General features: G+C 38.3%; 1 protein-coding gene across 3 annotated transcripts in view; it reads right to left on the reverse strand.

Moving 5' to 3' along the window:
• The window catches only part of FUT8 (fucosyltransferase 8), a 176,377-nt gene that overhangs the window by 122,275 nt on the left and 34,444 nt on the right, over positions 1-19,658 (reverse strand). For all 3 annotated transcript variants that reach the window (XM_058655501.1, XM_036496274.2, XM_058655502.1), the window contains exon 3: positions 849-942. The gene's annotated coding sequence lies outside the window, so the exon portion shown is untranslated. The remainder of the gene's footprint in view (positions 1-848; positions 943-19,658) is intronic.

Below are 19,658 nucleotides of genomic sequence, written 5' to 3' on the forward strand. Positions count from 1 at the left end.
CCCGGCTTCGGATCAGTGCGCACCGGCCCGTTGTTGTGCTCACTTAGGGAGTGAAACATCAGATGGAAGATCTTCCTCTCTGTCTCTCCTTCTCTCTGTATATCTGACTTTGTAATAAAAATAAATCTTTAAAAAAACAAAACAAGGGCTCGGCAGCGTGGCCTAGTGGCTAAGGTCCTCGCCTTGATCCCATATGGCTGCTGGTTCTAATCCCGGCAGCTCCACTTCCTCTCTGTCTCTCCTCCTCTCAGTATATCTAACTTTGTAATGAAAATAAAATAAATCTTTAAAAAAAAAAACAAAAAAAGAATAAGCAATGATGTATCTGAAATACAGGAAAACATACTGTAAAAGAAGTTTTATTTTAACTTATTAAAAATAAACTAGTGATATTGCCACATTCCTGAAGCAACTGACCCTGACTGAAACAAAGTCAATATCTCAATAAATTTACACTTAATACTTGACAGAGTTTGTAGCAAAAGCAATAATCAAAAAGATAAGTTCAGCTGTGTCTTAAGAGAGAAACAAATAAAAACATCAAAAGATAGTTACATACATAAAAACAAACTATTCAGGTATCAAATGACTATATAAGGGCCAACACAGCTTAACAGACACAACCTAAACGTGCCAAAGTAATTGTTACATGACCTGGACAGTCACTGTGTCACCTCAAAAGAAGAAATGTCACTTCAGTAGGATCCTTTGAGAAATAATGAAAACATCCTAAATGAATATGCTATTTTCTGGGTAAAGAGACACTGACTGAAAAGGATTTTTAACTTTCAAAAACAAGTTGATTTATTACCAAAGTTATTTCAATATTATTGCGAAAAATCACTTACCTTCCTTCCCCCAGAATATAAAAAGCTGACCAAACCACGGGATATTGCCAAAGGAATGTATTATTGCTTGAATCTGCACCACTAAAATTATTACCTGTTCAAAATAAGATAAAAAGTTATTTTACTTACCTGAAGTATGTAAGTTATTTGTTTTTAAAAGGAAACAAATTATATCACACAAAATCATTCAAATGAGAAACAGAGCCCTAAGTCTGACTCTCCAGGGACAACTCTTTGGAAACAAACACTGGACAAATAGTTTAAATATATATAAACAACTCCTGATTACTAAATGTGAATAGATTTCATTATCCAAAAAAAACAATATTTACAGTTATCGTTCTATTTCAAATTTTCCCTACAAAGGAACACAAAACTTTGTGTAATATAAAAAGGTCCCCAGCTAAAACAGACAAGAGAGGCAGAGTATTCAAACAGCTTCAAGGACAAAATTTCACATCAAAACGTATTTACAGTTTCTCATCTAGAATTCAAACAACATCCAACTGCGGCAATCCATCAAGCTTAGCAAATTAAAATAACAGTAATTTTGACAGGTTATCTTCTATAAATATTCAGATATGGATGGTTATGTGCAGGCAAGGGTCTCCACATGCCAATCAATATGTATTCTTTATGATCCTAAAATGGAGATCTTTTTTTCACCATTCTGTAGGAATCCCCTGAATCTTTAACTTCTACTTTAACTCTCTGACCCTAGCTGATTAAAACACTAATTATTTCTATATTTGCAACCTGAATTAAAAGTGTTAAGAGTGAAGGGAATGGGACCGGCATGGTAGCCTGGATGCTAAAGTCCTTGCCTTGCATGCGCCAGGATCCCATATGGGCACCAGTTCGTATCCCAGCTGTTCCACTTCCCATCTAGTTGTGGCCTGGGAAAGCAGTCGAAGACGGCCTAAAGCCTTGGGACCCTGTACCTGTGTAGGAGACCCAGAATAAGCTCCTGGCTTCAGATCAGCTCAGCTCTGGTCATTGCATCCATTTAGGGAGTGAACCAATGGATGGAAGAGCTTTGTCTCTCCCTCTCTCTGTAAATCTGACTTTCCAATCAAAATAAATAAATCCTTTAAAAAATAGAGTGAAGGAAAAAATTAAGAGTAACATGTATTAGCAAAACAAAAATACCTAGCATCTTTGAAAAATCTGGGTTTGTTAAAAAAAGAAAAAAAAAGAAAAGCTCTAGTGAGTGGGAGGAAACATGAGGATTGTGAACCACAGCAACTAAACAAAAGTGGTTTTTTTTTTTTTATCATCAATCCTGTAGGCCATAAAAAGGAAGATCCCAATGTAAAGAGTAATTTACAATTTGGTAGATTTGAATTTTTTAACCACATTATCATTTGGGGCCAGCACTGTGTCATAACATGTCAAGCGCTCACCTGGGAAGCCAGCTCCACTGAAGATTCAGTTCCCTGCAAACATCACAAGACAGTCCGAGTGCTGAATCTCTGCCACATACAGGAGAGACCAAGATGGAGTTCGAGAGTAAGACCTTTGGTCTGCCTCAGCCCTGGACGTTGCAGTCCCTGGGGGGTGAATCTGTGGCCACAAGATTCTCTCTCTCTCTCTCTCTCTCTCTCTCTCTCTCTCTCTTTTTCACCCTCCCCTAACCCTCCATTCTTTTCTCTCTCATTGTGCCATTCAAATAAGTAAACCTTTAAAACTAAAAAAGAAGGACTGCCACTTGCTCCATTCAAGGTAAGACCCTATGTCTTGATAACATAGTTTAAGCACATGGAAATGGTCAGAAGTGGGAAAATAGTATTAGCATGAAATTCAAACCAAAAATAGTGTTTGACATTCACAGACAGCGCTTGTAAGAACAAAAGAAAAATTACAGGAACCAGCGTGGTAACCTAGGCTCTTGATAACTCACCAGCCTCTGTATATCTGTCTTTCCAATAAAAATAAATACATCTTTTTAAAAATTACAATAATTAATTTTTAATACATATTCACAAACTAGATATCTTCTAATACATGTTACATGTTTAACAAATAAGAGGAGGTATCACATAAATAACTTGTCCCAGGTCATAGAGCTAATCAATGACAATTATGAGACTTGAATTCAGATGATATGTTAAAGAATCTATACTACCAGAAACTAAAACCAGTAATACCAATGTCATCCCAAAGCATTCAGAAAACATCTAGAAGAAAAATGTAATTACTGAGACTGACCTAAGATAGAGAAACCAGTGCATCTCTAGCTTAACCAAAAGCATCTTAAAGAGTTACAATAATGACATGACTGCATCTGACAGAGAGGAGAATAATTGAGGAGGTACTCAGAACTCAACACCATCAATATTTTGGGGGTGAATGATAAGAACACCAATATTGCAGAGACCATTGTAAAGAAAAAATACTAGTATTAGTCATCTTGTTTTCTTATTTGTTAGGTGACTAAAATTCCATCCTAAACCTTCCCAGGGCCTTCTTAATTCAGCCCTTAATTACTTAGTCTAACACCCTCAAAAACAGAAAGTACATGCACCTATGATTATTTTTCAAAAGGAAATAAAAATAATGTAAACTTAATCCAAGTTTTTCCTTCTCTGTATTCTACATTCCCAATCTCTAAAAAGTTTATCCTCTTTCTACCTGTCATTTTAGAAACAAAAATCTCCCTTTGATTAGTACCCAAAAACAGACACTGAAAATGTTGTGGAAGACTTTTGATGTCAGGCAGGCTGTCAGTAAAAAGTCTACTAAAAATTTTAACAACTTATGTGAATGCTAAATAGTTTGACAGAAAGTCACAGTCCCACATATAGATAACACCACTGTACTGGCAAACAGATTGAGTTTAAAACATGTAAAATTATTTTACATTAATTTAAATAAAATAATCAAGTAAAATTATTTTACATAAAAGCATAGCATTTTAAGACATTTTAGCTTGTATTCAGTCCAAACATGGTACTCAAAAAAAGGAGAGATATACAATATTTTGTCATTAACAATGACCACACCCTTGTGGCAGAGATTCTGAGAATGGGCAAAACTCTAGATATTAACCACAGAGCGGTTTACTCTGTAACAATTATTAAAGTGAATTTTATAGTCAAAAAATATCTGGGATCTAAAGACACAAGTGTCAAGAGTCACTGATAAGCAGTTTTCCAAACACATAAATTTAAAACTATGACTTGAGATGATTCCGAGTGTAATTTTCCTTAAGACTCTAAATAAGGTAAGGTCCATGTAGAAACACCATCAGGGAGCACCCAGATTTCCTAAAAAGCAGTAAGGAGTCAAAACAGGCAAAACACCAAAGAAGAGTGTTCTTCCGGGGGGGAGGCCCAGCAGCCAGGCGGGCAAGCTCACCCGATGGGACTCACTGCCATGACTAAGACAATTACCCAAACCAAAACTCCTTGAAAAGTTCCACCCGTTTCTAGCTATTCATATTAGACATATCAGGTTTGGGGGATTTTTTTTATGTTTTTAAAAAAAGAAAATCATCACTCCCATTCCCTTTACACTTGTCTTTCTAACAACATTTTCTTCATCTGCACTCCTTTCCCATCCAATTCAGACACTACATTATTTGAACATTTGAGCTAAAATCTATTTATGAAAAAATAATATAGCCAATAAAGTGAGTTACTAAATACTAATAAGTAAGTAAATATCACTATCTCTTCTACTCATACAACATAGGAATGTATTTATCATGTCAAACATAAAAATCAACACAAAATGATAACTATCATCAATAAATGGGAACTTTATTTTAGCAAAGAAGAACCAACTATTTCAAAATCAATAATCATTTCTAGTCATCAGGAAGACTAAGTCAAAAAGATGATTCTCCAAGTTCTTAGTGAACAATAATCCTGATTACACTTGTAAAAAGGCAGAGTCTAGGCTCCATGATTAGAAACTTTGAATCAGAATCCAGTTTCCAAGGACAAATCCAAAATTCCACGTTTCTACAAATCTTCTAGGTAATGGCCATGCAGATCGTCGTTGAATTAAATATTAGTGTATCTCTAAAGGTACACCTTGAAGACAGAAGTTACAAATGATCAAAGAGTAACCTATATCCTACCAACCTGCACAGAAAACTTCTGTTATAACAGAAATAAATCTAATAACTGTTGCTTCCACTTTACAAAAAAATAACAATTATATCCACGTGGATTCTAAAATCTACAATACAGCTTCTGACATACTGATACTCAGATATCTCCAGCACTGGACTGGATCCACAGCTGTAATCCGTAGGGGGTAAAAACTGCTGGTGAAGCACTTAAGTTTTCATAACACTTCCACATGACTTCAACTGATTGTCCCAAAAACTCCTAATTGTTTCAGACATCTCATTTTTTTTATTAAGTATATATAGCTGACAAGTCCAAATAACTAATACAAAATTAATCACTCTTACATATCTTAAACTGTAAACTTTCAGTCTAAGACCTTTCTGTTCAAAGGAAGCAAAAGAAGAAGTTCACAGAACCACACCACACCACTCCAAACCACACCACTTCAAACCACACCACTCCACACCACTCCAGAGGTCCTCAGAGGACCAGCAGACAGAAGCACACAAAATAAGACCGTGAGAACAACACTGACTACATCTAACCTGCCTTTCACATTTCAGTATTTCTGTCCCATTCTTAAAGTCTCGTTTTTTCTTCCTAACAGTTTTGGAAGAAACTGTTTACTTTTACTTGATTAGCTAAGCCTTCATCATTAAAATTTCACTCTCTCAAATTTCCTTGCCATCTTCCCTCATAATACAAGTTTTGAAAATTAAGCAATTTGGGGCCTGGCACAGTAGCTCAATGGCTAAAGTCCTGGCCTTGAATGTGCCGGTTCTAATCCTGGCAGCTCCACTTCCCATCCAGCTCCCTGCTTGTGGCCTGGGAAAGCAGTCGAGGACGGCCCAAAGCCTTGAGACCCTGCCCCCATGTGGGAGACCTGGAAAGAAGCTCCTGGCTCCTGGCTTCAGACTGGCGCAGGCACTGGCCTTTACAGTCACTTGGGGAGTGACTCAGTGGATGGAAGATCTTCCTCTTTGTCTCTCCTCCTTCCTGTATATCTGCCTTTCCAATACAAATTAATCTTTTACAAGAATTAAGCAATTTTACAAATACACTTTCCTTACTCATTTTCTGAAATGATTTCTGTCCAATTTTATCCCTCAAAATATAACCTCTTTTATGTAAAATTTCACACTGTTGATATTCCCATTAGACTTAGGAATAAAGGACCAGTAGCTTCTCCATGACAGCACTTGCAATAAGCAAACATTCAATATTAGCAACTGAACAAGATTATAAAAGAAAAATGAACCGGTTACCTATTGTCACCCTTGAGTTTGTGCTTAGAATGCCCTATAAGTCTATGATTTATTCCAATGACGTAAGGGTAAGTCATGCCATATCTCTCAATCTATTTCCTTGAATGTAATAAATTTTGGGAATTTCTTCATGACCTAAAGAATTCCTCAGGTTACAGATTTGAACTCAAGTTTATTCACCCTATAATAATGTATTTATTATTTCAATGGATGTATTTTCTCCACCACAGCACTTTAAGGTAAGAATCATGCTGTACAGAAGCAATTCAACAAATTCACAGAAAAACATTGAGCTAGAAGATTGGTGCAAAAAATTGTTGAAATCCATGCAAGCAAGGGAATCTTCAAAAAGATCTTAAAGAAACTAAAAATTTCTTAATTTTAAAACATTCATGACAAGCATGTATTATGAAAAGGCTATATAAGGATTTCAAAACTTTTTTGCATCAAAACAAACATTTAATTCCATTTTTCCATGAACTTTTTGAAGCTTTGTACCCTTTCACTTTTAACATAGTGCTTCACAAGTATAAGTGTTTCACTTGGTCTTCTAACTATTGAAAGTGTTAAATTGTTGGTTTACTGGAGCTGGCGTCTTGGCTTAACAGGCTAATCCTGCACCCCAAGGTGCCAGCAACCCCTGTGGGTATCAGTTCCTGTCCTTCACGTCCTAGTTGTTCCACTTCCCATCCAGCTCCCTGCTTGTGGCCTGGGACGACAGTCGAGGACGGCCCAAAGCCTTGGGGCCCTGCACCCGTGTGGGAGAGCCAGAGGAGGCTCCTGGCTCTGGCAGCTCAGCTCTGGTCACTGTGGCCATTTGCAGAGTGAGTTAGAGAATGGATGACTTTATCTGTACTTCTCTCTGTGAACGTCCCTTTCAAATAAAAGTAAATCTTTAAAAAAAACTGTTGGTTTACTAAAAGATTTCATATTTCTTTCTTTGTGTGACTACGCATTTTTAAGCCAAATTCTAGAAAGACAACACTGTAAAACTGTGGTTAAAGTGATGCTCTTGCACCCCATGACTGAAAACAGCACCTGCAAAGGTATGGTAATTAAGAAAAGGAGACTCGTTCCAAATCTGGCATTCAGCCACAGTTTTCCATAGATTTTGGTTTATGATCATGAATTTTGTTCCAAACATTAAAAGATCTGCCAAATTTGTTTTTAGATAGTCCTACCAGAGTAAAACTTGAAGAAATCTTTCTTAAAAAACAGTGACCTATTTCCAACCAACTTCTAACAATACCAATACTAATTCAAATTTTATTGAAATTTATTAAGCTTCAAAACAATTTCAGCAGATGACTGGGCCTTGATAAAAAATTATTAACCTCTATGAAATGAATGCATTATCTAAAAAGTTCAACGCAAACAGAAGGTGACTGAATCACTTAACTGTACATAGAACACAATGAAAACAAAAAGGTTCTAGAAGCCTTAGTAAAAGGCCCACGCAACCATCACATGTGCATTCAATACACAGCACTCACGTCCGGGGGAATCCTGAGCCTACCCAAACCTTTGCTGCTATTTTTGGGTTATCTGTGGTGGGGAAAGAGTTGCAAAAGGGTACTGAAGGACTTTTTAAAACCTCTAGTTTGACTAAACCTGCAGGTGTAATTACAGCTGCTCTAAAGCTTTTCTTTGAACTGCTTAACTCCATTTTTACAAGGATAAGGACAAGCACAAGCAGGTTTAATGAATTAAAACATCTGGCTCCTTCCGAGCTAAAAGACATTTTCAATTGTATAATGTATTAATAATCTGTTGCTTTTAACCTGAAAGTAATAGATAAATACTCTTGCATAACTGAAAGAAACGCTTTCAGTTTCCATCCGTTTTGGAGTGTTTAGTATTTTTTTGAAGAAAAAGTGCAGAAAAACTTTAATATTTAGCATTAACATAGAAAGGAACGGGTTTTTTCCCTTGCCATACCATTAATTTTATGTAGTTATAAAAGAAATATTGACTCAAGTAACTTACATGCAGCAAATAACACATAGAACCCTTTTTTGTAACATTCCACATATGCTTCCTAGAAGTACATTTCCTCCAGACACTTGTACTGAGCATGAACATGAAGCTACAACATTTTAAGGCACGTTTTTGTGATATATCTAAGTTACAGTTAGCATCTAAGCTAATTCCCTGAGAAACTGTTTATTCAAAGGGGTGATAACTCTTTTTAAAAAAATCACAACTCTTTAGAACTTATTTTAAAATAACAGGCATATAAATTTCAAAATTGCCCTCAATGGTTACAATTTTTTAATTGCACTCTTTATGTCTACTTGAAAAATACCAAGAATGTCTAGGGGCCAGCACCGTGGTTTAGATGGCAAAGGTGTCACCTGTACTCCATGTGGACCCCCATATGTGTCTCTGCTGCCCCAAGTCCCACCTAACCTCATGCTAAGGCCCAGTTGTCTGGGGCCCTTCATGCAGCGGAAGCCCAAATGAAGCTTCAGCCTGACCCAGCTCTGGCCACTGCAGCCATCTGGAGAGTACAAGTGGACAAAAGAACTCTCTCCATCTCTCCCTCTAACTCGGACTTCCAAATAAATGGTAAATAATTCTTTCTAGAGAGGAATTTCTATAAAAATAACAAGAGTAGATGAAAATATTTTCTTGAGAGAAGATAAAAAAGCATAAAATATCCCAAAAATTCAAGACAGAGACTAAAAAATATATATTTTCCAGGAAATTAAAGAAAGTCAAAACAATGAACATTTACTTCCTGTACTAAATGCTACAAGCAGAAGAGAATGAGATTTAATGAAGAAAAAGTTCTTGCCAGTGACTTAGTTTTAAATAAAGCTATTCTTTAATATTCTCTAGCAGAAAAAAAATAACATTCTTTATAGAAAACGAATACATGACAGTACTAGAACATTGGCTATATGACATGCTCAACGCTCAATCAGACATACCTTCCACAGTCACAGTCAATAAAACCAAACATAGCAAACATTACTATTTTTTTTCTGTTCAGGTTGGTTTAAAAATATAGAAAGTGCACAGTTAAGTTACATTGGAAAGAATGAAAAACTTGTCTTTTACTACGTTCCAAAACATTGGGGAAAAAATGTCCCAACAATCATAAAAAATGGTGACCAAATATTCATGTGTTCCTATGTATAAATAGGCCAAAATCTTCCACAGACAATAAGTAAGACAGCCTGATATTTAAATGAGAGGTTAAGCAAGCACAGGAAGCCGGAGAGCAACAGGCAAAATAGCAGACAATGACACCTTTGTATTCTAAGAGGATAAGGATAGTTTAATTTCAAAGACAAATTATATTTACAGGACATCAGCTTGCGTGTAATCAAATAGTGCCCAATAAAGGCAAAAAAAAAAAACTATATCCAACACATGCAACAACTCACCAAACTCCAGAGTGAACAGTGTTATGCAGCAGCTGCTGGAAACTCAAACTCTCTTAGAAAGACCTAAGAGACCAGCTGATCTTACCCAGCTCAAGCTGAGCCCCCTGAAAAGCACAGGTAAGCCCCCAAAACTGGCTGCACAAACCAAAGCTTGCACACCCAAGGATCAAAAATGATCTCATTTGACTTGTACTAGGATCATCACAGAAGGATGAGCTAAAAGGAAAGAGTCAATTGCAATTTAAGTTAAACATGTGTTACCAACTAAAATAGCTACTGCAAAGCCCTATTCAAATCTCCGTTCCAGCAACGTCTACTTTGCAACTTTTCATTATCACATGTAAATATTTCCTCTCTACCACTCTACTACAGAGCCCACACACAGCAGGAACCAAAGCCCTGCAAAGGTAGGACTGCAAACACTGAAACAACTTTCCAGCACCATAAAATAATTTCTTACCCTTCTAAGTTTCACAAAGACACTGCCTTCTGAAATCAAGAGCCAGAGGAGTTCAAAATTATGATTAAGAAAATAGGTTCTTCTTGGAGGATAAGAAGCTGGGAGTGGAGAGTAGAGGAAAGATTTCAAGGATCAATGATAGAAAACCTGAGTTTACACTGGCCCTCTCATGTCTGTGTCTCTCACAGCTGCTTCTCAACCCCCATAATAAAATCCAAACTGCCCAATGGCACCCTACCTGCAAAATAAATTACCACCTCTAGGAGCCATCCTTTACCAACAATTCTACAAACCAGCTGAATATTGACTGATCCCCCTCTTGCTAAAGACCTATTTAAAAAAACATCCCAACACTGAACTGACACTCAGAGCTTTCTCACGCCCAGCATTTTTTAATGCAATCTTACACTAACAATACTCGGGTCTGATTTTCCTCCAAACCAAAGATTCCAAATGCCAACACATCAACACGATTCTTCCTTCATTTCAAAACCACTATAAGCACTCTGACAATAAGCATACACATAATCATTAGAGCAGCATGCAACAGAATAAAGACAACGGCAGGGGCCAGTGACATCATAGAGAAGGTTAAGCCACCATATCAGAGTGCCAGTTTCAGTCCTGGCCTCATCCTGGCCCAGTCCCAGCTGTGGAGGCCAACTGCAGGAGCGAATCAGAACTTAGAGGATCTCTGTCTCTTCCTCTCTGTCACTGTCATTCAAATAAATAAAAATAAATCTTTAAATAAACAAGATAAAAAAACAAGCATTTAGTAAGCACATCAATATATTATTATTGTATTTTTATGTAACCGATTCTATTTAATGCTCACTACAACACTTGTAACAAATATTCCTATGTTCATTCTAGAGATGAGAAATCTGAAACTAAGTTTAAGAAATTATCCGACTACTAAGTGGCAAACACAGGACTTAAAACACAATTTATTCCAGGCCAAATTTTCTACTCAACTAAACTCACAAGCCACACTGTGCTGCTCCAATTACTATCTGTTCTATTCCAAAAAAAAAAAAAACTGTGGCATAGTATTTCAAGCTGCCATCTTGCAGAGCTGGCCTCTCTTAGGAGTGCCAGTGCAAGACCCAGCTGCTCCACTCTGATCCAACTCCCTGCTAATGTTCCTGGAAAAGCAGCAAAATATGGTCCATGTCTTTGGGCCCTGTGCCCACATCGGAGACCTGGAAGAAGCTCCTGGCTCCTAGCTTTAGACCAGCACAACTACAGCCTTTGGACCATTTGGGAAGTGAATCAGAGGATGAGAAGATTCTCTCTCTCTCCGTAAACGATTGGCCTTTCCAAATAGAATAAATGAAGATCTTTATGGAGTTGAAAAAAACTTTAAAAGGTTAAAAATTTAAGAAAGGTCAGGATTCAGTAACAGGATAATATATCTGTCCTCTCAGTTGAAACAACAACAAAAGAAACAGATAAAATAAAGGAAACAGCAGTTTTCAAGAAACTGGACCTCAAACAACAAAGAACAGTGATTACAGAGAGAGAGAAAACAAAACCTAAGTCCTATGTTCAATTCGGCTTTTCAATTCACAGACTGGGTATAGCACAGGAAAGAAATCACGTTGATGAACTCACCTAAGCTGATGAAGCAGAAAAGCTAAGAGTCCTTAGCCCTCTTGGACAGACATTCCAGAAGCAAGTACCAGAGAAATGACACAGAAAGAAAAACCCCAACTACTCCACAGGGCACTGATTAGCCCAATCACGTGAGGGCCACTGGAGGTGGGGAAAGAACCATCTACAAGAATTAGAATAGTGCCTAACAACCAAAGTTGTTCAGGACAATACCTGTACTCCCAGTAAGACAGAAAATGCTCTTAATTCCTGGGACGCTGAATGGAGTACTGAGGAAGATGCCTCGGTTGTAAGAAATAACTAGCCCTGAGTGAGCATTGCTCTAGACCGCCCCTATTAAATTAAAAACAAGAAAATAAAAAAAAAGAGAGCACACCTCAGACTGTCTCCAAATAACTAAACTAAACCTCAGAACAAAAGCTCAAAAATATTTCTGATAATATTGAAATAGACAGTACCCAAAAAAGTTATAATTGTCTACCATCCAGTTAAGATCCTGGGCCATGCAAGGAGGCAGGAAAATACATCAACTGACTGAAACTACCCGAGGAATAATGCAGTCACTAGAATCAGCAGGCAAACACTTCTTTTAAAATCAACTTTGTGTATTTCACACATTCAAAATAGTAGATCATCATTTTCTTCAAGAAGGTTCTTGATTTTCATTTCTTCAGCTACATGTTAGTCATTTAGTAGCATGTTATTTAACTTCATAGTGCTGTTAATTTCTTTTTCTTCCTGATATTGATTTTGTTTTGTGGTTTTACATTTAAGGGGATGTATAGTAGCTGTGTGATGGAGACTATCATATCTAGTAACATGTCATTTAAATTCATGGCATTGTAAATTTCTATTTTTCTTTCTATTGTTGATTTTGTATTAGGACTTTTCATCTGAGGGGATATACAGTAGCTGTGAAATGGAGATTAACATCCAGATGTGAGGCCACAATGTAGTATGCATTTCTACTTCCAAAGATGGACTTACAATGAAACTGTTCACTACATCTTGACAACAGGATGCTGAACTCTCTGCCGTTGTCCATGCCTGCAATGATGGACATATGGCTGTGTATGAAGAATTATACTTTAGTAATGATATAGAGGAACTAGGTGGGGGGGAGAGAATGGGGAGGGGATAAGGGAAATGCCGGGAGCCTATGGAATTGTATCATGATAATAATAATAATAATAATAAAATGTAAAAAAAAAATGAAAAAAATAGTAGATAAATGGAGGGGCACATAAAAGGTCTAAAACAAACTTCTAGATGCGAAAACTACAGTGGATGAGATGCAAAATATACTAAAATTAACAAATTAAATATGCAAAAGAGGAGGAAACTTGAATAAAGAGTGGGTTCTAATCCCAGCTGCTCAGCTTCCCATCCAGCTCTCTGCTTGTGGCCTGGGAAAGCAGTCGAGAATTGGCCCAAATCCTTGGGAACCTGCACACATGTGAAAGACCCAGAAGAGGCTCCTGGCTCCTGGCTCCTGACTTCAGATCGGCTCAGCTCCGGCCATTGTGGCCGCTTGGGAAGTGAATCAGAGGATGGAAGACCTTCCTCTCTGTCTCTCCTCCTCTCTGAATATCTGACTTTCCAGTAAAAAATAAGTAAATCTAAAAACAAAAAAAAAAAAAAAGAGGAAAACCCTACAATTAACATTCTACTTAATTGTGAAAGAAGCAAATCTTTCTCCCTAAGGTTAGATCTGTGACTCAGATGGCTGCTCTCACTATTTCTAGTCAACACTCCACTAGCAGTTGTAGCTAACAATGTCTGGCAGGAAAATGAAAGAGAAAAAAGAGTAACTAAAACCATTGAGATCAGCAACATTGCAGAATATATAAAAACATTTGCATTCATATATCAACAATGAGTAACTGGAAATTGTTTCTAAAGTAAAGCATAAAGAACATAAAATACTTGGGGATAACTGAACAAAATGAGGAAAAGATCAGTACACTGAGAAGTACAAAATCCACTGCATGAAACCGAAACATAAACAAATGCAGGTACCTTCTTCGTGAGGCCTAAGCCTCAACGTTGCTACGATGACTATGCAGTTCAAACCAAAATCTCAGCAGGTTTTAGGACAGATATTTTACAGACTGTTTCTCAAATGGGTTGAAGAAAAAGCAAACTGGTACACGGTGAAGACGCCACTCATGCTCCCTGCATGCCACGGCTGCGTTGAGTCCTAACTGGGCACCAGACTCCAGCTCCCTCCTAGTACCAACCTGGGAGGGAGCAGGTGGCTGTCTCAGTCACTGCCACGTACACCGGGGAGCAGGCTTCTGGCTTCAGCCTGCTCCAGCCCTGCTTGTGGGCATTTAGGGAGTGAAGCAGGTGAAGCCAGGTATTCCCCGGGAAGTGAATCCCTTCCCCTCCCCCTTTCTCTCCCCTGCCTTTCAAACAAGTGTAACTGATTTCTTCCCATGGAATTGCTTAACTAATAAAGAAAGATAAGCCATATGGTACTGTTAAGAGAAAACTCACTAGCCAAAACAGGGCTGGAGAAGCAACCAATTAACTAATGAAAAAAAGAAAGAACATATACAGTAGCAGTGAATCAATATTCCTTAGGGCTGAGACAGACCATCAAAGCAAAAGATGCCACTGTGGAATACAGCACAACAATTCCTCAGGAAATTTTACAATAAAATTACCAGATAATCTAGAAATTCCACTTCTGGAAACACACTCATCTGAAAACAAGAACTCAAAGAGATATCTAAACACCTCTGACAGCAGTATTACAACAACTAAGAAGGTGGAAGAAAACCGAGTGCTTACTGGCTGATTAACAGGTAAACCAAAGGATGCCATACAGCCCTTGAAAAAGGAACGAAGTATTGACACGTGATAGGACACAGGTGAAACTTGAAGACATTATGTTAAATGAGTAGGCCAGTCATTGCAAGACAAACGCTGGATGATTCCACTAACAGAATGTACTCAGAAAACTGAAACTCAGAGAGGCTGAAAACAAGATGGTAGTTGCCAGCAGAGAGGGAGAGAAGAGTTTAGGAGTCATTACTTAAAGGGCATAGATTTGGGCTTTTTAAGATTTACTTATTTCGGGCCCGGCGGCGAGGTCTAGCGGCTAAAGTCCTCGCCTTGAAAGCCCCGGGATCCCATATGGGCGCCGGTTCTAATCCCGGCAGCTCTACTTCCCATCCAGCTCCCTGCTTGTGGCCTGGGAAAGCAGTTGAGGACGGCCCAATGCATTGGGACACTGCACCCGCGTGGGAGACCCGGAAGAGGTTCCAGGTTCCCGGCTTCGGATCGGCGCGCACTGGCCCGTTGCGGCTCACTTGTGGAGTCAATCATCGGACGGAAGATCTTCCTCTCTGTCTCTCCTCCTCTGTGTATATCTGGCTGTAATAAAATGAATAAATCTTTAAAAAAAAAAAAAGATTTACTTATTTCTATTTGAAATGCATATTTTACAGAAAGAAGCAGAGATAGAGGCCTTCCATCCACCCATTGGTTCATTCCTCAAATGGACGCAACAGCCAGAACTCAGCTGTTCTGAAGCTGGAAGCCAGGAGCTTCTCCCAGATGGGGTAGGACCTGGGCCGTTCTCCACTGCTTTACAGGCCATAAGCAGGAACTGGGTCAGAAGTGGACTAGCTGGAACACAAGCGGCACTACAGAGCAGAGAATTATCTTGGTGTGCTGCTACACCATTCCTTAAAAGATGTTTTAGCTTTACAAGAAAAAAAGTTCTGTGGATCAATGTTGGCAATGTCTACACAAGAGCATGATTGCACTTACTATCACTGAGATATACGTATACTTAAAAACCAGTTAAGGTCGCTCTATGTTACATACAGTTACCACAACTTTTTAAATTTTTTTTTAGTTTTAAACATATTTTTATTGCATTTCATTTTTTTAAATTAATTACATTGCATTATGTGATACATTTTTTATGCACTGGGATTCCCCCCGTCCCTCCCAAAACCCTCCCCCCACGGTGGATTGCTCCACCTTGTTGCATTTCCATAGTTCAAATTCAGTTGACATTCTTTCATTGGAGGTATTTACCAAGCATAAAGTCCAGCATCTTATTGTCCTGGTAAGTTCAATGGTTTCTTGGTGAGACCATCTCTGGTCTAAAGGTAGAGCCAGCAGAGTATCATCCCAATCAATTAAAAGTCCCAACATAATATTTCCAACCACTTACAACATTGTGGCATTAATTGACATGGTATTGATTAACCAATATGTTAATAGGAAAATGCAGGTTCTCAACCACAACCTGTGACTTCTTCATAGACATTTCAATTTTGGTTTATATTCAACCGTGTTCTATACACCTTAAAATGGCTTAGATTGCTATTCAGCTGTCTCATGCCTATTTAATTTTAGTATTTAGCAGTTCATAGCATTGAAGCACGTTTTCGCTGAACCTGGCTGTTTTTCAGGTGGTCTAACTCTATAATTCTAACAGAATATATGTCAACAGTTTAGGTGAGCATGTTTAAGAGGGGTGTGCAGAGAAATCTTCCATACCCCAGTGAGGAGTAACTAATCTTTGTGCCCCACCCAGTGAGTTATAAGTGCATCCCCACTGACCGTTTCCTGTCTATTTCTAAGCTTTCCTTGTTGTTCTCTATCTATTCTAGCTTTGTTTGTTTGTTTGTTTGTTTTGAGGGGTTTCTGGAGCGCTCCTGATGGTTATTACGAGAGGGGGTGGGGACCCAAAATTGGAAGCAGACAAGGACCAGAGAAAGCTCCTCTCCCTAGTCCTGAAGGAAGTTTACTGTTCTTCTGTTTCTGCGGACCGCTCAGGGATCCTGGTTGTTGTTCCAATGACCCTGGATCCTGCAAGGCAGGATTTGGGCTTCTTCCATCCCATGTGGTAGATCCAAATGGGGGTGGGTGACCTCAGAGTTCTTGGCCTCCGAAGGCACTCCATTTCCCCGTGGTCTCCTTGGCAGTAGGGATGTAGTCCTCGGTGCTCGTACTGATAGTCCTTGGTGAGGATCTAGGAGTCTTCAGGTTTGGGATAAAAGCCTCCTCCTGTCCGCCTGCTCCACTCTGGGAACCCCTCCCTGCTCTATGCTCATGACCTCCTGTTAAGAGGTTGTTAGGATTACTCCTGATTCCCCCATTTGCCTTTGTAGTTTTGCTATTGTCTAATGCTAATTCTAGTCTGTTGTCTATGAATTACCAGTTATGATCCTGATAGGTTATATTTCCCGTCTTCCTCACACCTTCTAGGGTGATGTAAGATTTCTCTGCTCTCCCTCCCCATTTCCAAGTATCATGGGGTCTTACAAGTACATTAGGTTTTTACAATTCTTTGATGTAGATCATAAGCAATCTGCCTCATATCATTGGTTACTTCACAATATCTTATTGCATGAGATACAGGCTGTTTGGGGTTGAGATAATATTACTGTTTTTTGGATTGACATCATTTCATAACAGCCACATCGATCACAATAACATGCTGTTGGGACAACTGGATAGCAGCTTGCAGAATAAAGAAGCAAGACCCGCACCTGTCGCACTACACAAAAATCAGCTCTAACTGGCTCAAGGACCTAAATCTACACCTAGAAACCATCAAACTATTAAAGGAAAACATAGAAAACACACTCCAAGATATAGAGATATAGGAACAGGGAAAGACTTCTTAGAAAAGACACCTAAAGCAAAGGCAATCACATCCAAAATGAACAAATGGGACTACATCAAACTAAAAAGCTTCTGTACAGCAAAGGAAACAATTAAAAAAGTGAAGAAGCAACCAACAGAATGGGAGAAAATTTTTGCATTCTACATGAGTGATAGGGGACTAATATCCAGAATCTACAAAGAGCTTCAGAAACCCAGGGACAGTAAAAAAACCAACCCTGTAGCAAAATGGGCAAAAGAAATGAACAGACATTTCTCAAAAGAACAGGTTCAAATGGCTAACAGACATATGAAAAGATGCTCAGGCTCTCTAGCCATGAGAGAGATACAAATGAAAACCACCTTGAGGTACCACCTAACTCCACTGAGACTGGCCTACATTCAGAACTCAAAAAACAACACCTGTTGGCGTGGATGTGGGGAGAAAGGCACCCTCCTTCACTGCTGCTGGGAGTGTGGGCTAGTACAACCACTGTGGAAATCAGTATGGAGAGTGCTTGGAAAATTGCAAATAACCCTGCCATATGACCCAGCTATCCCGCTCTTAGGAATATACCCAAAAGGAGTGAAATCTGCATATGAGAAGGGGATCTGTAATCCTATATTTACAGCAGCACAATCTACAATAGCAAAGTCATGGAAACAAACCAGATGTGAGTCCAAGGAAGAGTAGTTAAAGAAACTGTGGTACATCTACTCTATGGAATATTATTCAGCTATTAAGAAGAATGATATTATTCTATTTAAAACCAGGTGGTCCTTGGGCTCGGCAGCGTGGCCTAGTGGCTAAGGTCCTCACCTTGATCCCATATGGCCGCTGGTTCTGATCCCGGCAGCTCCGCTTCCTCTCTATCTCTCCTCCTCTCAGTATATCTGACTTTGTAATAAAAATAAAATGAATCTTTAAAAAAAATTTAAAAAAAAACTTAAAAAAAAAAAAAACCAGGTGGTCCCAACTAGAAGCCATTATGCTCAGTGAAACGAGTCAATCACAAAAGAACAAATACCATATATTAATTTAAATTTTTACAAACATGAGTAGTCTGAGAGGGAGGAAATACAAATATCAAATAAATTATGAAAAATAAAAATATTGTATCAAAGAAATAATAATTAAAATAAGAAAGTACTTTCATCAATTGAGAAATACAAAAACCTTGCAAATATCCACTATTGAAGAAAATATGAGAGAAAGTTAGGCATGTCATATTAATGAAAAGTTTCCAAATGTGATTTATTTATAAATAAATTCTTAAAAAAAACTAAAAACCTCAAAAATAATTAAACTGGTTGACTCAGAATGTCTACTTCAATAAGTTAATGCTGAGAAAAAATGAGATACAATTGTGTTGTGTATATGCCTATACACATGTAAACATACCCAGAATTACTGATTCTGTTAATATAAATGTGTCAGATATCTAGTGTTAAAAGCTCCTCAGGAATTTTTATGATTCTTATCCAGCTGTGGAACTATACCTCAGTGAATAAATAAATGAACATCCATTTAAGAACTTTCAAGAACCTGGTATACTATGCTGACAACATGTTATATTTAATTAAAATACATTAAAAACTAAAGCGTATGCTTTAAAAGACATCATACTCCTAAATCACTGCTAGTAAAAGCCTCAAAAGGAAATTTCACTATCATACTCATAAACGAATTTAATAGATTTTTTGTTGTCTCTGTTGTAAAGAGAAAAACTTGAAGAGCTGATGCCATGGTGTAGCATTAAGCCTCAACCTGCTGTACGCACTCCACATGAGCACCAGTTTAAGTCCCACATATTCCACTTGTAATCCAGTTTCCTGCTAACACACCTAAGAAAGCAGTGGAAGATGATCCAAATCCGTGAGTCCTGAACCCACACAGGCAACCAGGAATAAGCTCCTGGCTTCAGACCAGTCTAGCTTCAGCCCTTGCTGCTACTGGGGAATAAACCAGTGGATGGAATAACGCTCTCCTCCTTCCCAATTCCCACTGCCTCCCTTTCACCCCCACAACTCTGCCTTCCAAGTTACTCTCTGGGGGGAAAGAAGAGAAAAAGAGAGAAAATCGAACAGAGGTAATCCAAACAAAGAACATGGATTGGGTGACACTTCTCCAGAAAAAGTTCAGAGAGCTCTGAATCAGCATCGGGGTAAAGATCTTTTCATAGGCAGAACATGGAGGGAAGACAAAAAGAAAAACATCATGGATTAGTTAGAGTGCCAAGACTAGTTAGAGGCTAGTTGTTGATTTCTGATAAATAAAGGTTTGCCTAAGTAAGAACATAAAAACCTAGAGTTCCCCCAGGCTATTGGTCTCCCAATTCAAAAATTATTAACACTGTAATAACTTATAG

Source organism: Ochotona princeps, chromosome 26, assembly GCF_030435755.1.
Source record: "Ochotona princeps isolate mOchPri1 chromosome 26, mOchPri1.hap1, whole genome shotgun sequence".
Lineage (NCBI taxonomy): Eukaryota > Metazoa > Chordata > Mammalia > Lagomorpha > Ochotonidae > Ochotona > Ochotona princeps.